This window comes from Aedes aegypti, chromosome 3 (assembly GCF_002204515.2).
Source record: "Aedes aegypti strain LVP_AGWG chromosome 3, AaegL5.0 Primary Assembly, whole genome shotgun sequence".
NCBI lineage: Eukaryota > Metazoa > Arthropoda > Insecta > Diptera > Culicidae > Aedes > Aedes aegypti.
Window position 1 is genome coordinate 247,191,909 of NC_035109.1, and position 18,691 is coordinate 247,210,599.

Here is an 18,691-nt window from a genome sequence, read left to right on the forward strand (position 1 = left end):
AAACTTGTATGTTGAAACTAGATAAAAATTACAACATTAAATTTCTCCTGGGCAAAGTATAACGCATGTACTTTAACCTCTATCGTTGTATTAGTAGAAGGTTGAAAGTCCTTTCATTACACTTCACAAGTATTTTCCGGAATCAAATTGATTTTTCCACAAAAATTTCACTTTTTTCGGTGCGATGTATAAAACATTGAAAATGGGGGTGAGATTGGGTCAAGCAAGTACGATAGTAGGGGAATTCGGGGCATAATGGACACATCAAGCAAATGTTTGTTTTAAGCCCATACAATGACATTTTTCCAAACTATTCCCGGCTAGTCTTCAAGTTTTATGTTAGTACGACGTGCTACATTCATTCATGGTAATAAATATCATATCATATGCCAAAAAAGTGAGATTGAAAATTAGGTCCAAAACAAGGCCATCAAAAAGGTATCGGGGCAAAATGAACACTTGCATGAAATTTAATGATTCCAAAATATTTAATGTCTGTCAGTCGTTCCGATATTTAAAAGGGCTCTCCCTCTATCATAAGAGCTAAAAAGAACCTGCCTGGGTTCGTTATTTTGCTCAAAAAATAGATTCTCCCACCCCCTTGCTTATATGCCAATTTAAAGCAGAGAAAAACTTAAAGTCAAATTTCAAAGGACAATTGAAGCAAAACATAAACTTTTTTACCGTCAAACATTTCAAATGCAATACAGATTTCATGCAGTGTATGAACTTTTGATGAAGTATGAATATTCTCAGAGATTGAGGGGGTGTCCATTTCGCCCCGGGTGTTCATTATGCCCCTAATCCCCCTAAATGAAATTGCAAGACCACTTTTTGACATTTTACGCTGCCGGGTGTTCTCATTCCTCATTAAGATGTGTTTATTCTTTCTAAATACAGCATCTCTGAACATAAAACAAGTCTTTTTGAGGATTCCGTGCATTGAATAACAATGCAACGCATTTTGACAACTTCTCAAACCAGCAACTGTGTTTCGTGCGCAGCACCATCGTAAAATTTTATCAAATGGATTTTTTTTTTAATTATTTATTAGTGTTTTCATATAATAGAAACATCTCACGAAAGTAGGAATGAGTTGGATTGCTGAAATACCGGGATTATAACGTCAACATCTGCCTGAAATGTATTGATCGAGCAATGTAATGCACTGTAATATAACTATTTGCAAAGGTTTAAAATAATTACTGTTTCAGTACACCTCTGGGAAAACTAAATAGGCTTTATGGCAATGGGGATGAGACTTTGAAGATAATTTGAGGGAAACAAAACAGGAATATTTATGTAAACTTGACGATAAATGTTGGGTCTCATATATTTTCTCATAGCTCTTCAAATTGTTGGTCAAATCGTTCTTTTAAGTAGGTTTATCACATTTGTGAAACATCTTAGATATCTTTTCGTCTTGTTTGCATCGTATTTCATTAATATTTTTCAGCTGTGAATGGTTTTGCAATAAAATTCTCAAAAACAAGTTATTTCAATTCCAGTGACCCAATGTCACCCCCTCTATGGGGTGAGATTGGGTCATTTTTCATTCACTTGTAGTGCCGCTGTGAACAATTATTTTTCAATAATTTTTTGAAAGGTTGTTAATATACCATCAAAGTACATACACACCAAATTTGAAGTTTATTAGAGCTAAATTGCGATAGTTATTCAATAAACAAATCGTACATATTCCTTTTTGACCCATTGTCACCCCCAACGACGGTAGTGCTCATAATTACTGAAAACTAGGCTCTATCCTTGTTTGGACGTACGCCAGAAAGAAAAGGCGTAGGGGAAAAGTACTTATTTTCGACCCATTCATACGGTTTTGGCTTACTTTGCATGAAAATCTGAAAATTAACACACAATCATTGTAGGTATAAAATAAGTGCTTAATTCTGTGCAGTACTGTATCATAGTAGCGATTTTGTTTTTATTAAATTCTTCAGGAGCTAAGAACTAACTCTTTCACCCTCTGAGCGGAATCTGAATGAAGGGAATCAAAACAGTAGATTTGAGTATTGTACCTTTCAATTTCGCCCTAATTACTTATCTTTGACAGGTACGCGAATTTGCACTACCACTTGTAGCATTCTTCAATGTCAGTTACTCGTATTCACTCAGAGTATACGAGTAACTGACACTGAAGAAGGCTACAAGTGGTAGTCGAAATACGCGTACCTGTCAAAGATAAGCAATTAGGGCGGAATGCAAAGGTACAATACACAGATCTACTTTTTGATTCACTTTGTTAAGAATGTTGAAGAATGTAAAATGAATATAACAGTTAAAACCACTAAAACGCACAGTGTTCATATAAACCAAAATTAAATTGCTGTTCTTTAGTGATAGGATGTGTGGTAAATTTCAATTTTTTTTTTTGAAAAGCTTTCCTGGCTCTGAAGGCGGGGGCAGATAGGAGAGTTAATCAAAAATACCTTGTACCTTGAGGTACAAGAGTTTAAAACACTTAAAACTCATTACCGGCTCTTAGTGGCAGTATTCCGTACTCACTAGTGCCTCCTAATCAAGCAATGTGTCGCTTTTAAACAACTGAAAAACTAACACAACTCAAGCTTGAGATACATATACTATCCACCGTACATGAAATCGCATCATGGAATGTTGCGAACCTCGGTTTGAATGTAGCATCAATTCTAAAAGTTTAGAATCACCGGTACGCACAAGTTGCAGTTGAAGTGGTTCTAAACTTTTCATAGGTGTTGCAATATTCAAATCGAGTGATGTAAGACTGGATGATACGTTATGTACTTTGTACAACAGTTGTGATTTACATGCTATGATTTTGTACCAAAGACATCTATCGACACCAAACCAAAATGTATTCCTCAAGAATCTTCTTAAGAACAATACTCAACAGTTGTTGTTTACAGTATGGCTCTTTAAAATGCGGTAACATCAACAAATGTACATAGAAGTCGCATAATAATGAACGCAATACATACGGTTCGAAAAGACCACAATTTGAAATCGATATATCTCAAATTCTAGATAATTTCGAAACTTGGGGACTTCAGTAAAGTTGTTCTGATGGTAGAGCGCTACTTATGGTACACTAGTGTGGGACAAAGTTCAGATTCTCGCTCCAGTCCACTTTTTGGATTGCATTTAGGTCCCATAACAATTGTGCAAAATTTTAGCTCGATCGGCGCCAGCCGTTCAAAGTTTGTATGGGATTTACTATGGGAAAACTTACTTTTACAAAGAAAATTCGCCAGAGGTCGCCCATTGTCCTCTATAAAAATTCTGAACATAGACCTCGATAGGTATTTTTACGATGAAGAATATTGCCGAAGACCGCGAAACAATCCGACACTTGTGAAAAAAGTTATTCAATGAAAACCTTTTAGCAAGGCGACGTTGATTAAAACGTAAAGGAATAACAATAATAACAAAATCGGGCAAAATTTCCAAAAAGTCTATGCTTAATAACTTTTTTTCATAATCATCGAATTGCTTTGCTCTCTTCGGCAATGTTGATCATCGTAGAAATACTTTTCGAGATCTGAGTTCAGAATTTTTATAGAGGACAATGGGCGATCTTTGGCGATTTTTCTTTGTAAAAGTAAGTTTTCCCATAGTAAATCCCATACAAACTTTGAACGGCTGGCGCTAAAATATACTTGTTTTTAATTATGAATCGTGGTTCACGGCTAACCAGCCGAGTGGAAGTTTAACAACTACCGAAAAGCTAAACATTACATATAATTTGCAATTGGATTAGATGGACAAATTGATGTGAAGATTTGCGAAAAAGTTACATGTCTTCTTAGTGAGAATCGAACTCACGACTCCCCGATCTCTAGTTAGGGCGCGTTACCACTACGTCGTGAGAGGACTCATGAACGCAGAAGTTAAACTGAATTCGATTTCAGCTTCATTCAGGTTAACTTCTGCGTTCATGAGTCCTCTCATGGCGTAGTGGCAACGCGCCCCAACTAGAGATCGGGGAGTCGTGAGTTCGATTCTCACTAAGAAGGCATGTAACTTTTTCGCAAATCTTCACATCAGTTTGTCCATCTAATCCAATTGCAAATTATATGTAATGTTTAGCTTTTCGGTAGTTGTTAAACTTCCACTCGGCTGGTTAGTCGTGAACCACGATTCATAATTTGTTGTTGTTATTGTTCGTGCTACGTGAACGCGTCGTTGATGATGCTCTGACCGTTTATCGTGTAATTTACTGTTAATCGATCGTAAAAGTGAACAGCCCTTCTTTAACGTTTAATGTAAATCGTTCTCGTTTATGCGCGTACGGTAGACATAGCATCAGTAACGAATAAATCCCTTAAAAATTGGTTTTGAATTCAACGCAATTTCCGATTTCATCACCATACAATGGAGAAGAGCTGCAAGAAATGTTCTGTGTGTATTGACAGACATGTTGACCTGTACACTGTCTGTGAAGGTGAATGTGCTGGGTTTTTCCATGCCAACTGCGTTGATCTCAAAGAAGAAGATTTCGCATTACTCTCACGGTCGCAAAACATCCTTTGGATGTGTGATGTATGCATGAGTGCGTTTCGAAGATTGAGAGATGGGATTCCTTGTAATAGTAAATACACATCAGCTGATTGCACTGAGACGAAAACTATCGAGGAAGATGTGAATGAAATCAAGCAAGCAGTAAAAAGCATTTTGGATACTCTATCGAATATCGTACCTAATGCCTCGCCGATCGCGCCAAATGTTCTACAGTCAACTCCTGCTTCATCATTTACGCTTTTCGATGGGATAAATAAAAACGACGCTAGTGCTGCCAATGATAAAAGCGTGCATCGACCAAGAGATGTGCGTACGACAAATGATGATTGTTTTGCTTTGTTTCTCTCCAACATCGATCCGAGTGCTACTGAGTGGGACGTACAGCGCATGGTATCTCACGCACTAGGAACTCTAGAACCCGATCGCATGGATGTTGTTAAGTTGACAAGAAAAAGCAATCTTAGGAATATAGATTTTGTTTCATTAAAAGTAGTTGTCAGTAGTAAATGGAAAAGTAGAGCGCTTAATCCTTCAACATAGCCTTTTAACGTTAAATTTAGAGAATTTGTTTATAAGCACAATGATACTTGGCGACCCCCGGTGTAAATGTACTTTTTAAATGTTGAATTCATTCAGTAGATATGTTAGTTATCGATTATCGTTTGTTAGATTGTTTCTTTTTCTTTCTGGAGTGATTTTGATAATGTTCGATACTGTTATTTAGTAGTTGTGTTTGTTAAATTCGGATTAAATTGTCGTCATCGTCGTGTAATTGTTTATAATGTTTCGTTGCGTTTCATTTGCTATGATTGTTGTAATAGAATTAAGATATTCAATAAGACTGTAATGTCAGTTGAATTAAACAAATAAATAATTAAAAACAAGTATTTATCGAGCAACGGACTCATGTTCCGTAACCGGTCGTTTGAGAACGTCGCGACCCATTGGAAGCCCACACAATAGATACCTCAGCCAGCGCAGTTGCTGGCTAGTGTAGTGTGCTATTCCTATACCTAAAAAACAATGCGCTCTCGGGCTAGGCATTGGATATATAGAAAAAGCGTTGTGTTTGGATGGGCATCTAATTCTTCCGAAAGAGGTGCACTTTGCGAAAAAGAACCACGTGTTTATTGAGCTGAAATCGAATTCAGGTTAACTTCTGCGTTCATGAGTCCTCTCATGGCGTAGTGGTAACGCGCCCCAACTAGAGATCGGGGAGTCGTGAGTTCGATTCTCACTAAGAAGACATGTAACTTTTTCGCAAATCTTCACATCAATTTGTCCATCTAATCCAATTGCAAATTATATGTAATGTTTAGCTTTTCGGTAGTTGCTAAAATATAGTTTCTCCGATCGAGCTGAAATTTTGCACAGCTGTTATGGGACCTAAATGCAATCCAAAAAGTGGACTGGAGCGAGAATCTAAATTTTTCATATGACCGTGTCCCAGACTAATGGTACACTCCAACCTCTTTTTACGACCGTTTTTTTTACCGACGGTTCTTTTTCCGACCACTTTTTTACGACCGAAATTCAGATTAACGACCGTTTTTATAAATGATCATTATCTTCAAAAGTATTCAAAATAGAGGATCATGATGTTCAGCAAAATTGTTCAGTAGTTCAAAGGCTAACATATGGTGGTCATTGAATTGCGGAATTCTGCCACTAGGTGGCGTTAGTGAACATAGCAATTTTGTTTTGCCGATATCTCCTGACCACTTCGAAAGATGTCGTCTTCGACAAAGTTGTTCAGTAGCTCAAGGACCATCATTATAAACGCTATGAGATTCAAAATTTCGCCACCAGGTGGCGCAAGTGAGCATGAAACTTTTGTTTTGCGGATATCTCAGAATCCTGGCCACTTAGAAAGATGGCGCCTTCGGTAAAGTTGTTCAGTAAGTTAAGGACTATCATTGTTTAAGGTGGTTGATTCAAAATTTTACCACCATGCAGCGCTAGTGAGCATGAAACTTTTGTTTTGCGGATGCTTCAGGATCCTGACCTTTTAGAAAGATGGCATCTTCCACAAAGTTGATGCGCAGCTCAAGGGCCATATTTATTTTAATCTCGAATTTCAAGGATTAAACAAAGAAAGCATTTGAGTTACCGAACAACTTTGCCAAAGATGCCATCTTTCTAAGTGGTCAAGATCCTGAGATCTGCAAAACAAAAGTTTCATGCTCACTAGCGATGGCAAAATTAAGAATCAACTAACTCGAACCATGATAGCCCTTGAGCTACTAATGGGATATTCGCAATACCAGGGGTGTTGTACAAAATATAACGCGCGACGGTTACAAAAAGCCACGCGTATTGCATAGTTCATGGTTTTAACGGCACTTTTTCAGATATAAAGGCGTCCTAAGTCTCAAAATTTCGTCAGTTTTTACTTTTATCAAAAAAAAAAAAAAACCTCCCCCGTGACACACTATCTCCATTATATTTTTAATTATTTTTTAAAATAAGTTGAACCAAGCTTTTCTGCTAAAACATTTTAAGAGTTGAAAATTCGTTCAGATATTGCGAAGTTATTGTGATTTAAATTTAGAATTAATATGACCCCAAGGAACAGCCAACGTACTAATGTTAAGAACATTACTCGGGAAAACTATTTTGAAAGACAATTTACATCGTCTCCAGCCAAAGGCTGCACAGACTGAACAATCACGAACATTAGGCAACGGACAACACGGAACACCCAGTAGCCCAGTGATGAATTTTTCGTTTGACGAAAAGTTTCCACCGACTGGAGCGGGAATCAAACCCACATGTCATGACACAATACGTCTAAACGACTAACGCTACAAACCACACGGCCACGAAGCCCACGAGATATTTGAAAAAAAAAATCTATGGGCATATAACATCTTGATCCCAAAACATAGGCAATGGGTTGAAAATTAGTTTTTTTTTACACTATATCGCGATATAATCCTAAACTCATGTATGCTTGAGTTGGTCAGAAACACATATTTAGCTTTCGACTAGAGGAACACCGTGCTTTTCTCTAACGTATGAGTTAAATGTTTCGTTCATTTTTTCGTCCACTTCCAACCAAGTGAAAAGTTTCGTCGTTTTTCGTTCAATTGAAGCGCAATTAGTTTTCCAAGTTTTTCAATTTGTTTTTTTTTTTCCTGTTATGCGAAAGTGAAGCTAAATTTTGGTCACTGTTTTTCTGAAGATCCTTATTTTCATCGTGAGCAAGTGAGATAACAGATTTCGGATTGCACCAGTGGCTCAAAGAAAGTTCGAGAGAAGTTTTCACCAGACGAAGAACAACCGCAAGATATGCACGAGGAAAAATTAGCATATTGAAAGTGATCCGAACGGTTGATATGCCGTGAAGAGAAGAAAATTGTTTTCATCATCTGTGTACAGCCGAGGACGAGCATTGTTCTCGTTGATAAACGTTGGATAGTTGCAGAAGCTGAGAGACGAGCGCGTGTGGAGGAAAAGCGGAAAAGTTGTGAGCAGTTCAGAAGCGAAAAGTTTCTCGTGGAAAAATTGGAGGATTATAGCCGTTTAAGCAGAGCGAAAGCTCCGGAAGATCGATCAAGGTAGGATTTAAAAATAGAATTATTTAACTATACTTATGAGAGCCTCTGAAAGAAGCCTAACAATTTTTCATTTGTGGTAACTTACATTGACGACTAAAAATTATCATATTTGGTTGCATAACAACTATAGTCACGAAATAGATCCCGAATGTTTTTTAATGTTTGCAAACGTAATATTGAAAAGTACCGTTTCTGTAGCACTGAGAAGTACTGTTCTATTGTTTTAGGTAGTTTCAAAAACTTCCCAGAGCAAAAAGCATTTGTGTACGCACAGCACTAGGAACGATGCGCACTTTGTTAATATATGAATAAATTATTGGATCTCTCAGCTTATCTTTAGTTACATAGAGGACCTAACCGATTTTATAATAGCTGTAAATATTTGTCGTTTTTGTTTCAGATTTCCAATGTTTTTGCTAAATTTAATATACATCAACAAAAAAACATAGCCCGAGGGCAGTTATGTACCATCAACAAAAAGTATGAACTCATTTAAATAACAGGTCTTGTTTTTTACCTATGCATACAATAAGTCATCTTCAGATTGATCGGAATTTAAATTTAAATACGATAGATGTGATTGATACAAAAAATCTTCCGTACATCACAAAGACATCAGTTGTTAAAAAAGCTCAAAGCTCATTTCAGTTTCAGCCATGAACAAACCGTTTCCTAATTGTGTTGATCTCGTGCTACTTTACCCAAGCTCGGCATACACGCCTTTACTACTATCGTCCGTTTGCCAGGCGGGGAGACCTTCTATCTGTAGGGTTAAAACCTAATTAACTTTTTGTGTATCTTGTACCGTGCCTCTTGAACCATCAAGCAGCCTCTGAGGAAAAAACGCACCGGCAGGTACAAGTAGTGCCAAATTGCCATTTTAACCACCGGCAAACCCGAGAAGCAGGAGAATATGGCGCTAGAGCTGGAATTTCGGTACACCGATTTGTTGTGCGACTTGAGTTGGGACCCGTGTTTTTTCGTCTACTTTACTGTTATTGAAGTGAGTGATATTTTTACACAGTCTGGGACGAACGGCAGCGAGAGTTAACCGGTTACAGAGGCACTCCCATTTCTCAGCATTAAGCTACAGTTGTAAGACAATACTAGATTATTTTCTGCACCATTCCAGACATTAGAAGGTTGGATAGAGTATACATTCTCTCTTCATTTTTCATATGTCTTAAACAATTTCAAACCATCATAGGTTGTTATCGTGAACCACATTGAAACGTGAAGCTAGAAAAGCACAAATGCAAGTATAAGTGCAATAGAAAAAAACGGTGTGCAACCAAACGAATAAAGTACCGGCTGCTGGTAACATAAAACCCTGCGATTGACAACTTGATGGGGCATGGGGCCCCCAGAACCGGGCGGATTTCGTTTGCGGTTTAATCGATGGGATGCCCGCACGTTGGATTAGTTTCACTAAACGGGATTAGCACGTAGTCGACGAGATCTGGCGTTAGAAAAATGTGATTCAATTTCAGTGAAGATTAAAAGAGTTTGATAGCGGGGGTAATTTGTGATTTGTTCATCCAAAGTACCAGCAACATTGCAATTTGAGAGATATAGCGTATGGTGTTAGAAGAGACGGTACATGTTACTAGTTTTATTGATTACTATTGGTACTTTTAATGCTCGAATAAACGGCCAAACCTTTTCATAACATATACAGCTAAAAGCTAGAAGCTATAAGCTAGAAGGTAGAAACTAGAAGTTTAGCTAACTTGAAGCTAGAAACTATAATTTCGAAGCTAGGATGTAGAAGCTAGAAGCTACAAGCTAGAAGACAGAAGCTAGAAGCTAGAAACTAGAAAGTAGAAACTAGAAGGTAGAAGCTAGAAGCTAGAAGCTTGAAGCTAGAAACTAGAAGGTAAAAGCTCGAAACTAGACGCTTGAAGCTAGAAAGTAGCATATAACTTGAAGCTAGAAATTAGAATCTAGTAGCTAGAAGGTAGAAGCTAGAAGCTAGAAGGTAGAAACTAGAATTTCGAAGCTAGGATGTAGAAGCTAGAAGCTAGAAGATAGAAGCTAGAAGCTAGAAACTAGAAGGTAGAAACTAAAAGGTAGAAGCTAGGAGGTAGAAACTAGAAGCTAGAAACTAGAAGTTAGAAGCTTGAAGCTAGAAACTAGAAAGCTAAAGCTAAAACTAGACGCTTGAAGCTAGAAATTAGAATATAGCTTGAAGCTAGAAACTAGAAGGTAGAAGCTTGAAGCTAGAAACTAGAAATTAGAAGCTAGAAGCTTGAAGCTAAAGGCTGGAAGCAAGAACCTAGAGGCTAGAAGCCAGAAGCTGTAAGGTAGAAGCTAGAAGCTAGAAGGTAGAAGGTAAAAGCTAGAAGCCAGAAGCTGTAAGGTAGATGCTAGAAGCTAGAAGGTAGAAGCTAGACGGTAGAAACTAGAAGCTAGAAACTAGAAGTTAGAAGTTAGAAGCTAGAAGCTAGAAGCTAAAAGTTAAAAGCTAAAAGCTAAAAGCTAGAAGCTAGAAGCTTTAAGCCAGAAGTTAGAAGCCAGAAGCTGTAAGGTAGAAGCTAGAAGCTAAAAGCTAGAAGCCAGAAGCTAGAAGCTAGAAGCCAGAAGCTAAAAGCTGGAAGCTAGAATACTATTGGATATTCTTGGTACACTTCTGGAGAAGGTCATCCTCGGCAGGCTGACGATCAACACGGAAGGCGGCAACGGATTGACGAAAAGGTAGTCCGGATTCCGTAAAAAGATTTCGACGGAGGATGCTATTCGGGCAGCCATAGCGTGCGCGGAGAAAGCGTCCATGCTGAAGAGAAGAGGCAATCGATACTTCGCAGTGGTAACAATAGACGTTAAGAACGCGTTAAACGGTGCCAGTTGGGAGGCTATCGCCGCAGCACAGAATGCGGGTTCCCGAATATCTGTGTGAAGTTCTGCAAAGTTACTTTCAGAACCGGGTTCTGATTCACTATACAAAGCAGGAACGGATGTCAATTGAAGTAATGGCGCGAGTTCCACAAGGATCCATGCTTGGCCAATTACTGTGGAATATGATGTATGATGGAGTGCTAACCTTGACACTGTCGAATGAAGTCGAGATCGTCGGGATCGCAGATGAAGTCGTTCTTGCGATACTGCGGAGAAAATGGAGATGCTGACGGTGGAATCGCTAGACACCATTGAATCGTGGGTGACTGGAGTCAAGCTGCAGTTGGCTCATCGCAAAACGGAGATGGTGCTGGTCAGCAACTGCAAGGCTGTTCAGCAGTTCGAGATCAACATCGTAGGACACGCAATCTCATCGAAGTGCTCTCTATCACCTTGGTGTAATGATCGACGACAGGCTAACCCAGACAACCAGAAATCGCAAGAAAGTTCACGTTATAACTCGTTTATTCAAACTAATCACATCAAACCCGCAAAACACCGTGGATAAACTTGTCAAATTGATGAGTTTCCTCGCATAAAACACTTTTTTTCTGAGTTTATTTGTACATTTTGTTTTGTCCCGTACACTCGTACAAAATAAGTCGAATCAATCCGTAGCAGCTGTCAAATCAACATTTGTTATCATAAGTCAAGTCGCATACGATCACAGGTTATTTCGGTAGAATATTTATACACTCGCATTGTATGTTATTGATCATCACATAATATATGCACGCATATCGCCTCCACTTTTGTACGTAGAAGGCCTTTTCGCGACATCTTATAAGTTAAATTTTGCACATACAATGCCTCCAGGTGATTTCGCTATGCGTACATTTTGGTTGTCTGGGAAACTTCAACAGCCACGTAGACTATGCCTGTGAAAAGGCAGTGAAAGCAGCTAACACTGTAGCTAGGATCATGCCCAACATTGGAGGACCAAGAAGCAGTACAAGGCGTCTTCTGGCGACCGTATCATCGTCCATACTGAGGAACGGAGTTCCAGCTTGGGCTGCAGCGTAAGGAATCAAACGTAGCGGAGAAGCTGGCAATAACGTTCCGGCTCATGTCTATACGGGTGGCGAGTGCCTACCGCACTACAGTACTTTCTCGATTTTATCACTGTTCGTTTTAATATCGCTTCATTACATCACTCTCGATTTTAGCACGATTTTCTGTTCGATTTTATCACGCTACAATAATTGTTTTAATTTCATACTTATTACATTGAAAAATACCCCTAAACAACCATCATGTATCTATTTGACCCATCTCTCACGTGCTTTTCATTTCAGTCGGTCTTGCTCTGCAAAGTAAAGTTCAAATTTTGATGAAAATTTTATGGCAGAAAAACCATTTTCATTATATCACGCTTCGGTATATCACACCGAAAATTTTTGGATCCGTGATATAATCGAGAAATTACTGTATATAGTCGGAGGCAGTGTGCGTTATCGCCGAAATGATCCCCATCTGCATCACTCTGGCTGAGGAAATAGCATGCTACCAGCAAAGGGACACCATGAATGTGAGGAATACCATCAGAATGGATAAAATGGCAAGGTGGCAGTAGGAGTGGAATATCTCGGAGAAAGTAAGGTGGACATACAGGCTAATTCCTAACGTGTCAACTTCTTCCTGACCCAGTTTTTGTCAGGCCAAGGATGCTTCCGGTAATATCTGTACAGATTCGAACACGCAAAGTCTCCACATTGTCCGGCTTGTTCAAATATCGAGGACACCCCTAAGCATGTTAGATTCGACTGCCCTCGATTCAGGGATATACGATGCGAGATGATATCAAGTTGCAAGCGTCCTAGATCCGGACAACATCGTGCAGAACATGTGCCAGCATGAAAGCACTTGAAATGCGGTGAATATAGAGATAATGCAGATTATGTCGTTGCTACAAAGGAGCTTGCGTGTAGACCAGAGAACTCCGGGTCGCAATCAAAGTAGGCTAGATCCCCGTTGGTAACTAGACCGAGTAGAGCGGACGTAGCGTAGCATCAATAATAAGTCATCGGGGCGCCTGCAAACCGGATGCCATCCTCCAACGGAATTGCAGAACCGACCCTGATACTTGGCCGACCAACGTCGAGTGGGAGTAGGCTGAAACCACCGCTTGGATCTAGCAGACTAATTCACGAAACAGGACCGGCAAATGGTCGTCGGTCGGGGCGCCTGTGAACCAGAAGTTTCCCTCCACCGGAATCGCAGGACCGACCTCGGCATCTGCCCGGATAGCATCGGTTGGGAAGATCTTCTGCCGCTGGGGAAATCTTCGTCGGAGTTGGATAGAACCACTCCCAGAAATTACACTGAGTACACAGCAAAAAAATCTTAAATTTACGTGACACGTAAACTTTCATGATAATCATGTAACTCGTTTTATAACTGAATATTCAACCATAAATATTTAATGTAAACTGTCACACTGCATTCGAAAATGCTTGCAATGTTGAGTGAAACTTAAATATTTCATGATCTTCTTTCCAACATTTGCCAATATTTTTTTTTGTATTTATTTATGAGGCTTTAAACTTAATAACTTGATTAGCCAGTTCATTCGCCTCAATTGCCAATATTGCATGCTTTCTTGCATCTAGAAAGTGAAATTGCAAACAAGAATGCTCAGTTTACATGATTCTACGCTGAATATTCTGTCATATATAATGCGCATGGATGAATCGACGGTTAGTCATTTGATGTGCATTATTTATAATTGAATTTTCAGCGTGAAAATCATGTAAACCGAGTCGTTTTGCATGCAACATTCTTTAAGAGAAGACGTTTTGTGTTGAATATTAAGGAATTTGCTAGCAATGTTGGATAAAATAAATGTCTTTGTAGGCTTTATCATTAAATAAAACATGAGAAATTGTTTTACACGATTAAACCTGAAATAACGTTACGTGTAAATCTAAGATTTTTTTAATGTGTAGTACGTAGCGTATCACCGGCTTGAGTCGTCGGAGCGCCAGTGAACCGGAAGCTATCCTCCAACCAGAATCTCTAGACTAGACCGACTTCGGCACTCCAGCCAGTATTGAAGCATGAAGAAGTGCGTTGTCAGAGTAGGCTAGCTCCCCAAGTAACCATTAGCACTAATAATAAGCCCTTAATCAGCATCATAAATGCGTACATGCATTATAATAGCATCACAAATGCTTACACACCTTATAACAGCACTTCCGCTGCATAGAAACCCTATTACAGCATCATTAATGCTTCTAAGCCTGATGCATACGGGCATTAAATAAGCACTATATTGGCTCTATATTCGCATACAGGGCCTGTTTAAATGCCATCCAGTGTTTTGACAGATATACCACGTGCTTTGTGTTTACATATAGTGGAGAGAGGGAGTCAAACATTAGTCTTCTCACTACTACAATTGCAGGTTTTATGACGGCGAAAAGTGGTGGTTTAAATTGGTCACTTTTCTTTCCAATACTATTCATATTATGTGGGCGAAGGAGCAAAGGAGCAGAACTTCAACAACTCAACAATACAGGTGTCGCAGGTTCGAGACGCAAAATAAGGAATTTCATCATCATAAAACAAGGATCAATATGTGGCAATTTCAAGTCCTCAAAAGGATGAAAACCACCAAAATGAATAAGTCTGATACGGAGAAGTACTATCTCAATCATTTTATTACATTTTGCATACTATTCGAGGTTTCCGTTTTCATTTATTTATTTATTTACCTCGTGTACCAGCTGCTTGGCCGCATACGCGAAAGCTCTCTGGCTGCGTACGCGAAAGCACAAAATATTCGCCCGAAAAACCTGGCGAAAACAACTGACGTTTCTCACGTGGTCTTATATCAGCACTAGTGATGCCGAGAAGCACGGTTATATCTTCGCATTATAATGGCACGCTATTTCGCCTTTTCTGGCATTATAATAGCATTATATGCGTATATAAAACTGACAAGCATCAAATGATTACCCTATATGCGCATATAATGCTGTTACCGTGCCGCATTATCGTGCTTACTGGTTACTTGGGTCCACCGTCGGGGACTAGGCCGAGTAGCACCGATCGTCACAAACCAGTGTTGGGTCGTCGGGGCGCCAGTGAACCGGAAGTCATCCTCCAATCGGAATCGCTGGACCGACCTCGGCATGGTCAACCAGGAGGGCTTGAACAGCAGCAGCAACCAAAACACGACTTGCAAATTGCCATCGGCAACGTTAATATGCAGGCCGGGAGAGAGGACTTCTTTCGCCCCATAATTGGTACGGAGAGCCTTCACTTTGTTACTAACGACAACGGCCTACGTTCAGTGAACTTTGCTGCCACCAGGGGGATGGCCATCAGTAGCGCCTACTTCGCACGCCAGGATATCCGTAAGCACATCTGGCGACACCCAAATTGCGAACTTTGCAACCAAATCGCCCATGTTCTGATAGACGGCCAACGCGGTTTTCAACTGTTTCGAATTCCAGATATCGGAAATCGTTGCGTTTAAATATCCAACGCCTTCCAGCAGATGGTGCAGCAGTGGACTACCATCAAGCGGATTAGTGAAATCTACGAGAGCACCACCCACAGTGATCTTTGGGAGTCAGCCCACGGAGCGATGAGCCAGTAGCGCTAAAAGTGGTAGGTACTGCTCAACGAAGACCAATAACCGGTTAGTTCGATGAGGATTGCCGGAGAATGATGGACGAGAAGAACGTGGCTAGAAGCCGGATGTTGGTGTCTGGTACCCGTCAGAGCCGAGAGCGGTACAAAGAAGCAAGGGCAACGCAAAAACGGATCTATCGCGGACGAGGTCCCGGTCGAACTTTTAAAACACGGAAGTGAGCAACTGCAAGAACTCCATCACCGTATCATTTCGAGAATATGTGAGGAAGAACAAATGCCTACTAGTTGGTTGGATGGTCTCATTTGCCTTTTGTACAAGAAAGGGCATCGACTGGAGTGCGCCAATTACCAAGGGAGAAAACTCCTTAATTCGGCGTACAAAATAATGTCTGGAATTCTGAACGAAATTAGGTGTACAACAGTAGAAAGTTTAAAGAACATAAATTGTTCGCATACGTTTTTGAATACATTCTGACCAATAAATGAATTGTGTGAATGTTGTCTACTAAACACAAAATAATTCATGTTGATTTGCTTTGTAAACAGTACAAAATCAACTATGGCTATTATTAGTGGTCTGGCTAAAACCGGGTCTTCTACCCTAACTGTGAAATTTTTTTGCGATTTTTTTTTTGAAACAAACGTTGCCCTAGTAGGGTGCAAGTGATTAAGAAAAAGAAAAATTGTTAGTATTTTTCCATCGAGATAATTCATTATCTCATGAATAAACTGTTTATTAATAGCCCATATATCAACCAGAGATTATCTAATGGGAATCAGTATTAATTACAATCATTACACTGAAAAATTGATGTATTCCCATTTCTTGCCACTGTTTAATGCAACCGGCCCAGGGTAAATAGAATCTCCTTACAGATCGCACCATTTCCTGACCGGTTTCGATTTAAACCCCAAGCTTGGAGCTCCATTGCACATTCAGTCTACTACATAGAGGCTGCTGAAAGCTATCTCTCTTGCCACAAGGGTGCGGTTGGCTGCCAGTTGGCCTTCAATTATTCGCAATATACTATGGCCATTATGTATATAATTGAGCGCTCTGGAAGATGCTATCTTGTGCCGTACACTCATTTCAACTGATGCAATGCAACGTGGATGTATAGTAGGGTGCCAATGGAATGTATGGGAAAAATTTTGCTATCGAATTTCAAAAAAAAGTAGGGCTCAAAAGTTTTGTCTCCTCGAAAAAAGTCCCCATGCAAAATTTGAGCTCAATCGGACTTCATTAAGTGGACCCCCAAAGCGGTCAAAGTTTGGCTTTTTTGACCCATCAAAAATATCACATATCATATGCTTTCAGTGGCCAACAATCATATAGGATATGTTTCAATACTATTGCCTTGAATTTCTCAGCAATTGAATTCAAATCGTTCATTTCAAATTCAATTCACTCCCCCAACTCAAAAATTTACTAAGTCCCAAAAGGTCGATTTTTTCAAAAAAAAATTTTCCAAATAACACCAGATCTCGACGTTTCATGCATTTCTAAGACATCTGGCATCAAAAAAAAAATTTCGATTTCGGAAATTTCATGTACCCCCCCCTTTGGAGATTTTTCATGGGTCAAAAAAGCCAAACTTTGACCGCTTTGGGGGTCCACTTAATGAAGTCCGATTGAGCTCAAATTTTGTATGGGGACTTTTTTCGAGGAGACAAAACTTTTGAGCCCTACCTTTTTTTGAAATTCGAAAAATCGATTTTCATTGGCACCCTAATGTATACCCGCTATGCAAGCGAATGCACAAGTGAAGCAAAGGAAAAAAATGTCATCTCCGCATTATAAAGCCTGAGACGGTAGACCGAAAGAAATCGTTTAAATTGAATAATGAATCAATCTATCAACGGCATCTGATCAAAACTTGTCCCCCCTGTTCGTTCATTGTGGTGTCTCAGCAGCGATCCAAGTCACTCCCAGAAACGAGAAGGAGTGCATTTGAAGGCCATTTACCGTGCACGGCGCGGCAATGCAAGAGTTTCCAACCCATTCGCTTGCCATTCAAACGGGCCAGACGTGTGTAGGTCAATAAAGTATACATAGGCCCAGATAGCGAAACGAACTGCAACGTTCCGTGAAATTAAAGCCTTTCCGCAGTGCACTTGGGGTATTGAGCGAGTGTTGGGCTGCTAGATGCAGCAGAGTGAATGTTTCCTTTTTTTTTTTTTTGTTGCCATAATCGAGATGATCGTAAGTAACTTCTTACAAGTTGTGGTTTATCAGTGCAATGCAGAATATGGTATGCAATTCAATATTTTTCAAGAATGGATAATAGACTTTGTTCTAATAACTTTTGGAAAGAACCCAAGTAACCAATATTTGATTTTTTTTTTCGAAAAGCTTATATATTTGGGCGTATTACAATTTACCCTGTTTTGGGCATTTATTATGAAAATTTAGTGTGTAGCTTTCTTTAAACATATGTTAGCGTTAGAAGAACTTCCGCAAATCATGCATTTAGCATCCATGCGGCAATTTTTCGATTCATGACCCCATTTTCGTCGGTGCCGGTGCACTGAGTGGGGTTCTTATAATTTCCTACAGGTTTCTGGAAATGTTCCCATGTCACACGAATATCGAACATAAGTCTAGCTATTTCTAAAGTTTTAATATTATTTAGATCTTTTTTGTTAAAGTGAACCAAATAATATTCTTGAGAAAGCCCTTTCCGAACAATGCCAGATTGGGTTCTCTTTTCCATAATGAGAACTTGGACTGGGAAAATCCAAGTAAATCATTTATTTCACTTTTGATCTCTTCAGGTGACTTATAGTCACTTGAGAGACATTTCAAGACGACTTTGAACAAACGTTCAGTTCTGTCGTCATAAGTAAAAAAATTGTGCTTCTTCTCTTCAAGATGTTTGAGAACAAGTTTGCGATTTTTAATGTTTCTGGCAATATGCGACTGTCTTTTTTCTTTGCGATTTGGAAGGAGACCTTAATTCCCCTAATGAAGTTCAAGATCTCCTGCCTAAATCCCCCAAATTCGGAACAACTGACCACGATAGGCGGCAATCTTTGCATCCTCACTTGAAAAAAAGAGCCCAGGCTAGAGGCTGCTTCGATTTGGTGTTCGGAAAATTTAGCTAGAGCATCGAACTGATTGC

At 39.5% G+C, this 18,691-nt stretch overlaps 1 protein-coding gene across 6 annotated transcripts in view; it reads left to right on the forward strand.

Moving 5' to 3' along the window:
- The window catches only part of LOC5565208 (serine-rich adhesin for platelets), a 306,053-nt gene that overhangs the window by 100,642 nt on the left and 186,720 nt on the right, over nt 1–18,691 (forward strand). For 5 of the 6 annotated variants that reach the window (XM_021849621.1, XM_021849625.1, XM_021849626.1 and 2 more), the window contains one exon: nt 7,667–8,075. The gene's annotated coding sequence lies outside the window, so the exon portion shown is untranslated. The remainder of the gene's footprint in view (nt 1–7,666; nt 8,076–18,691) is intronic. The other variant, XM_021849622.1, reaches the window with a different exon arrangement.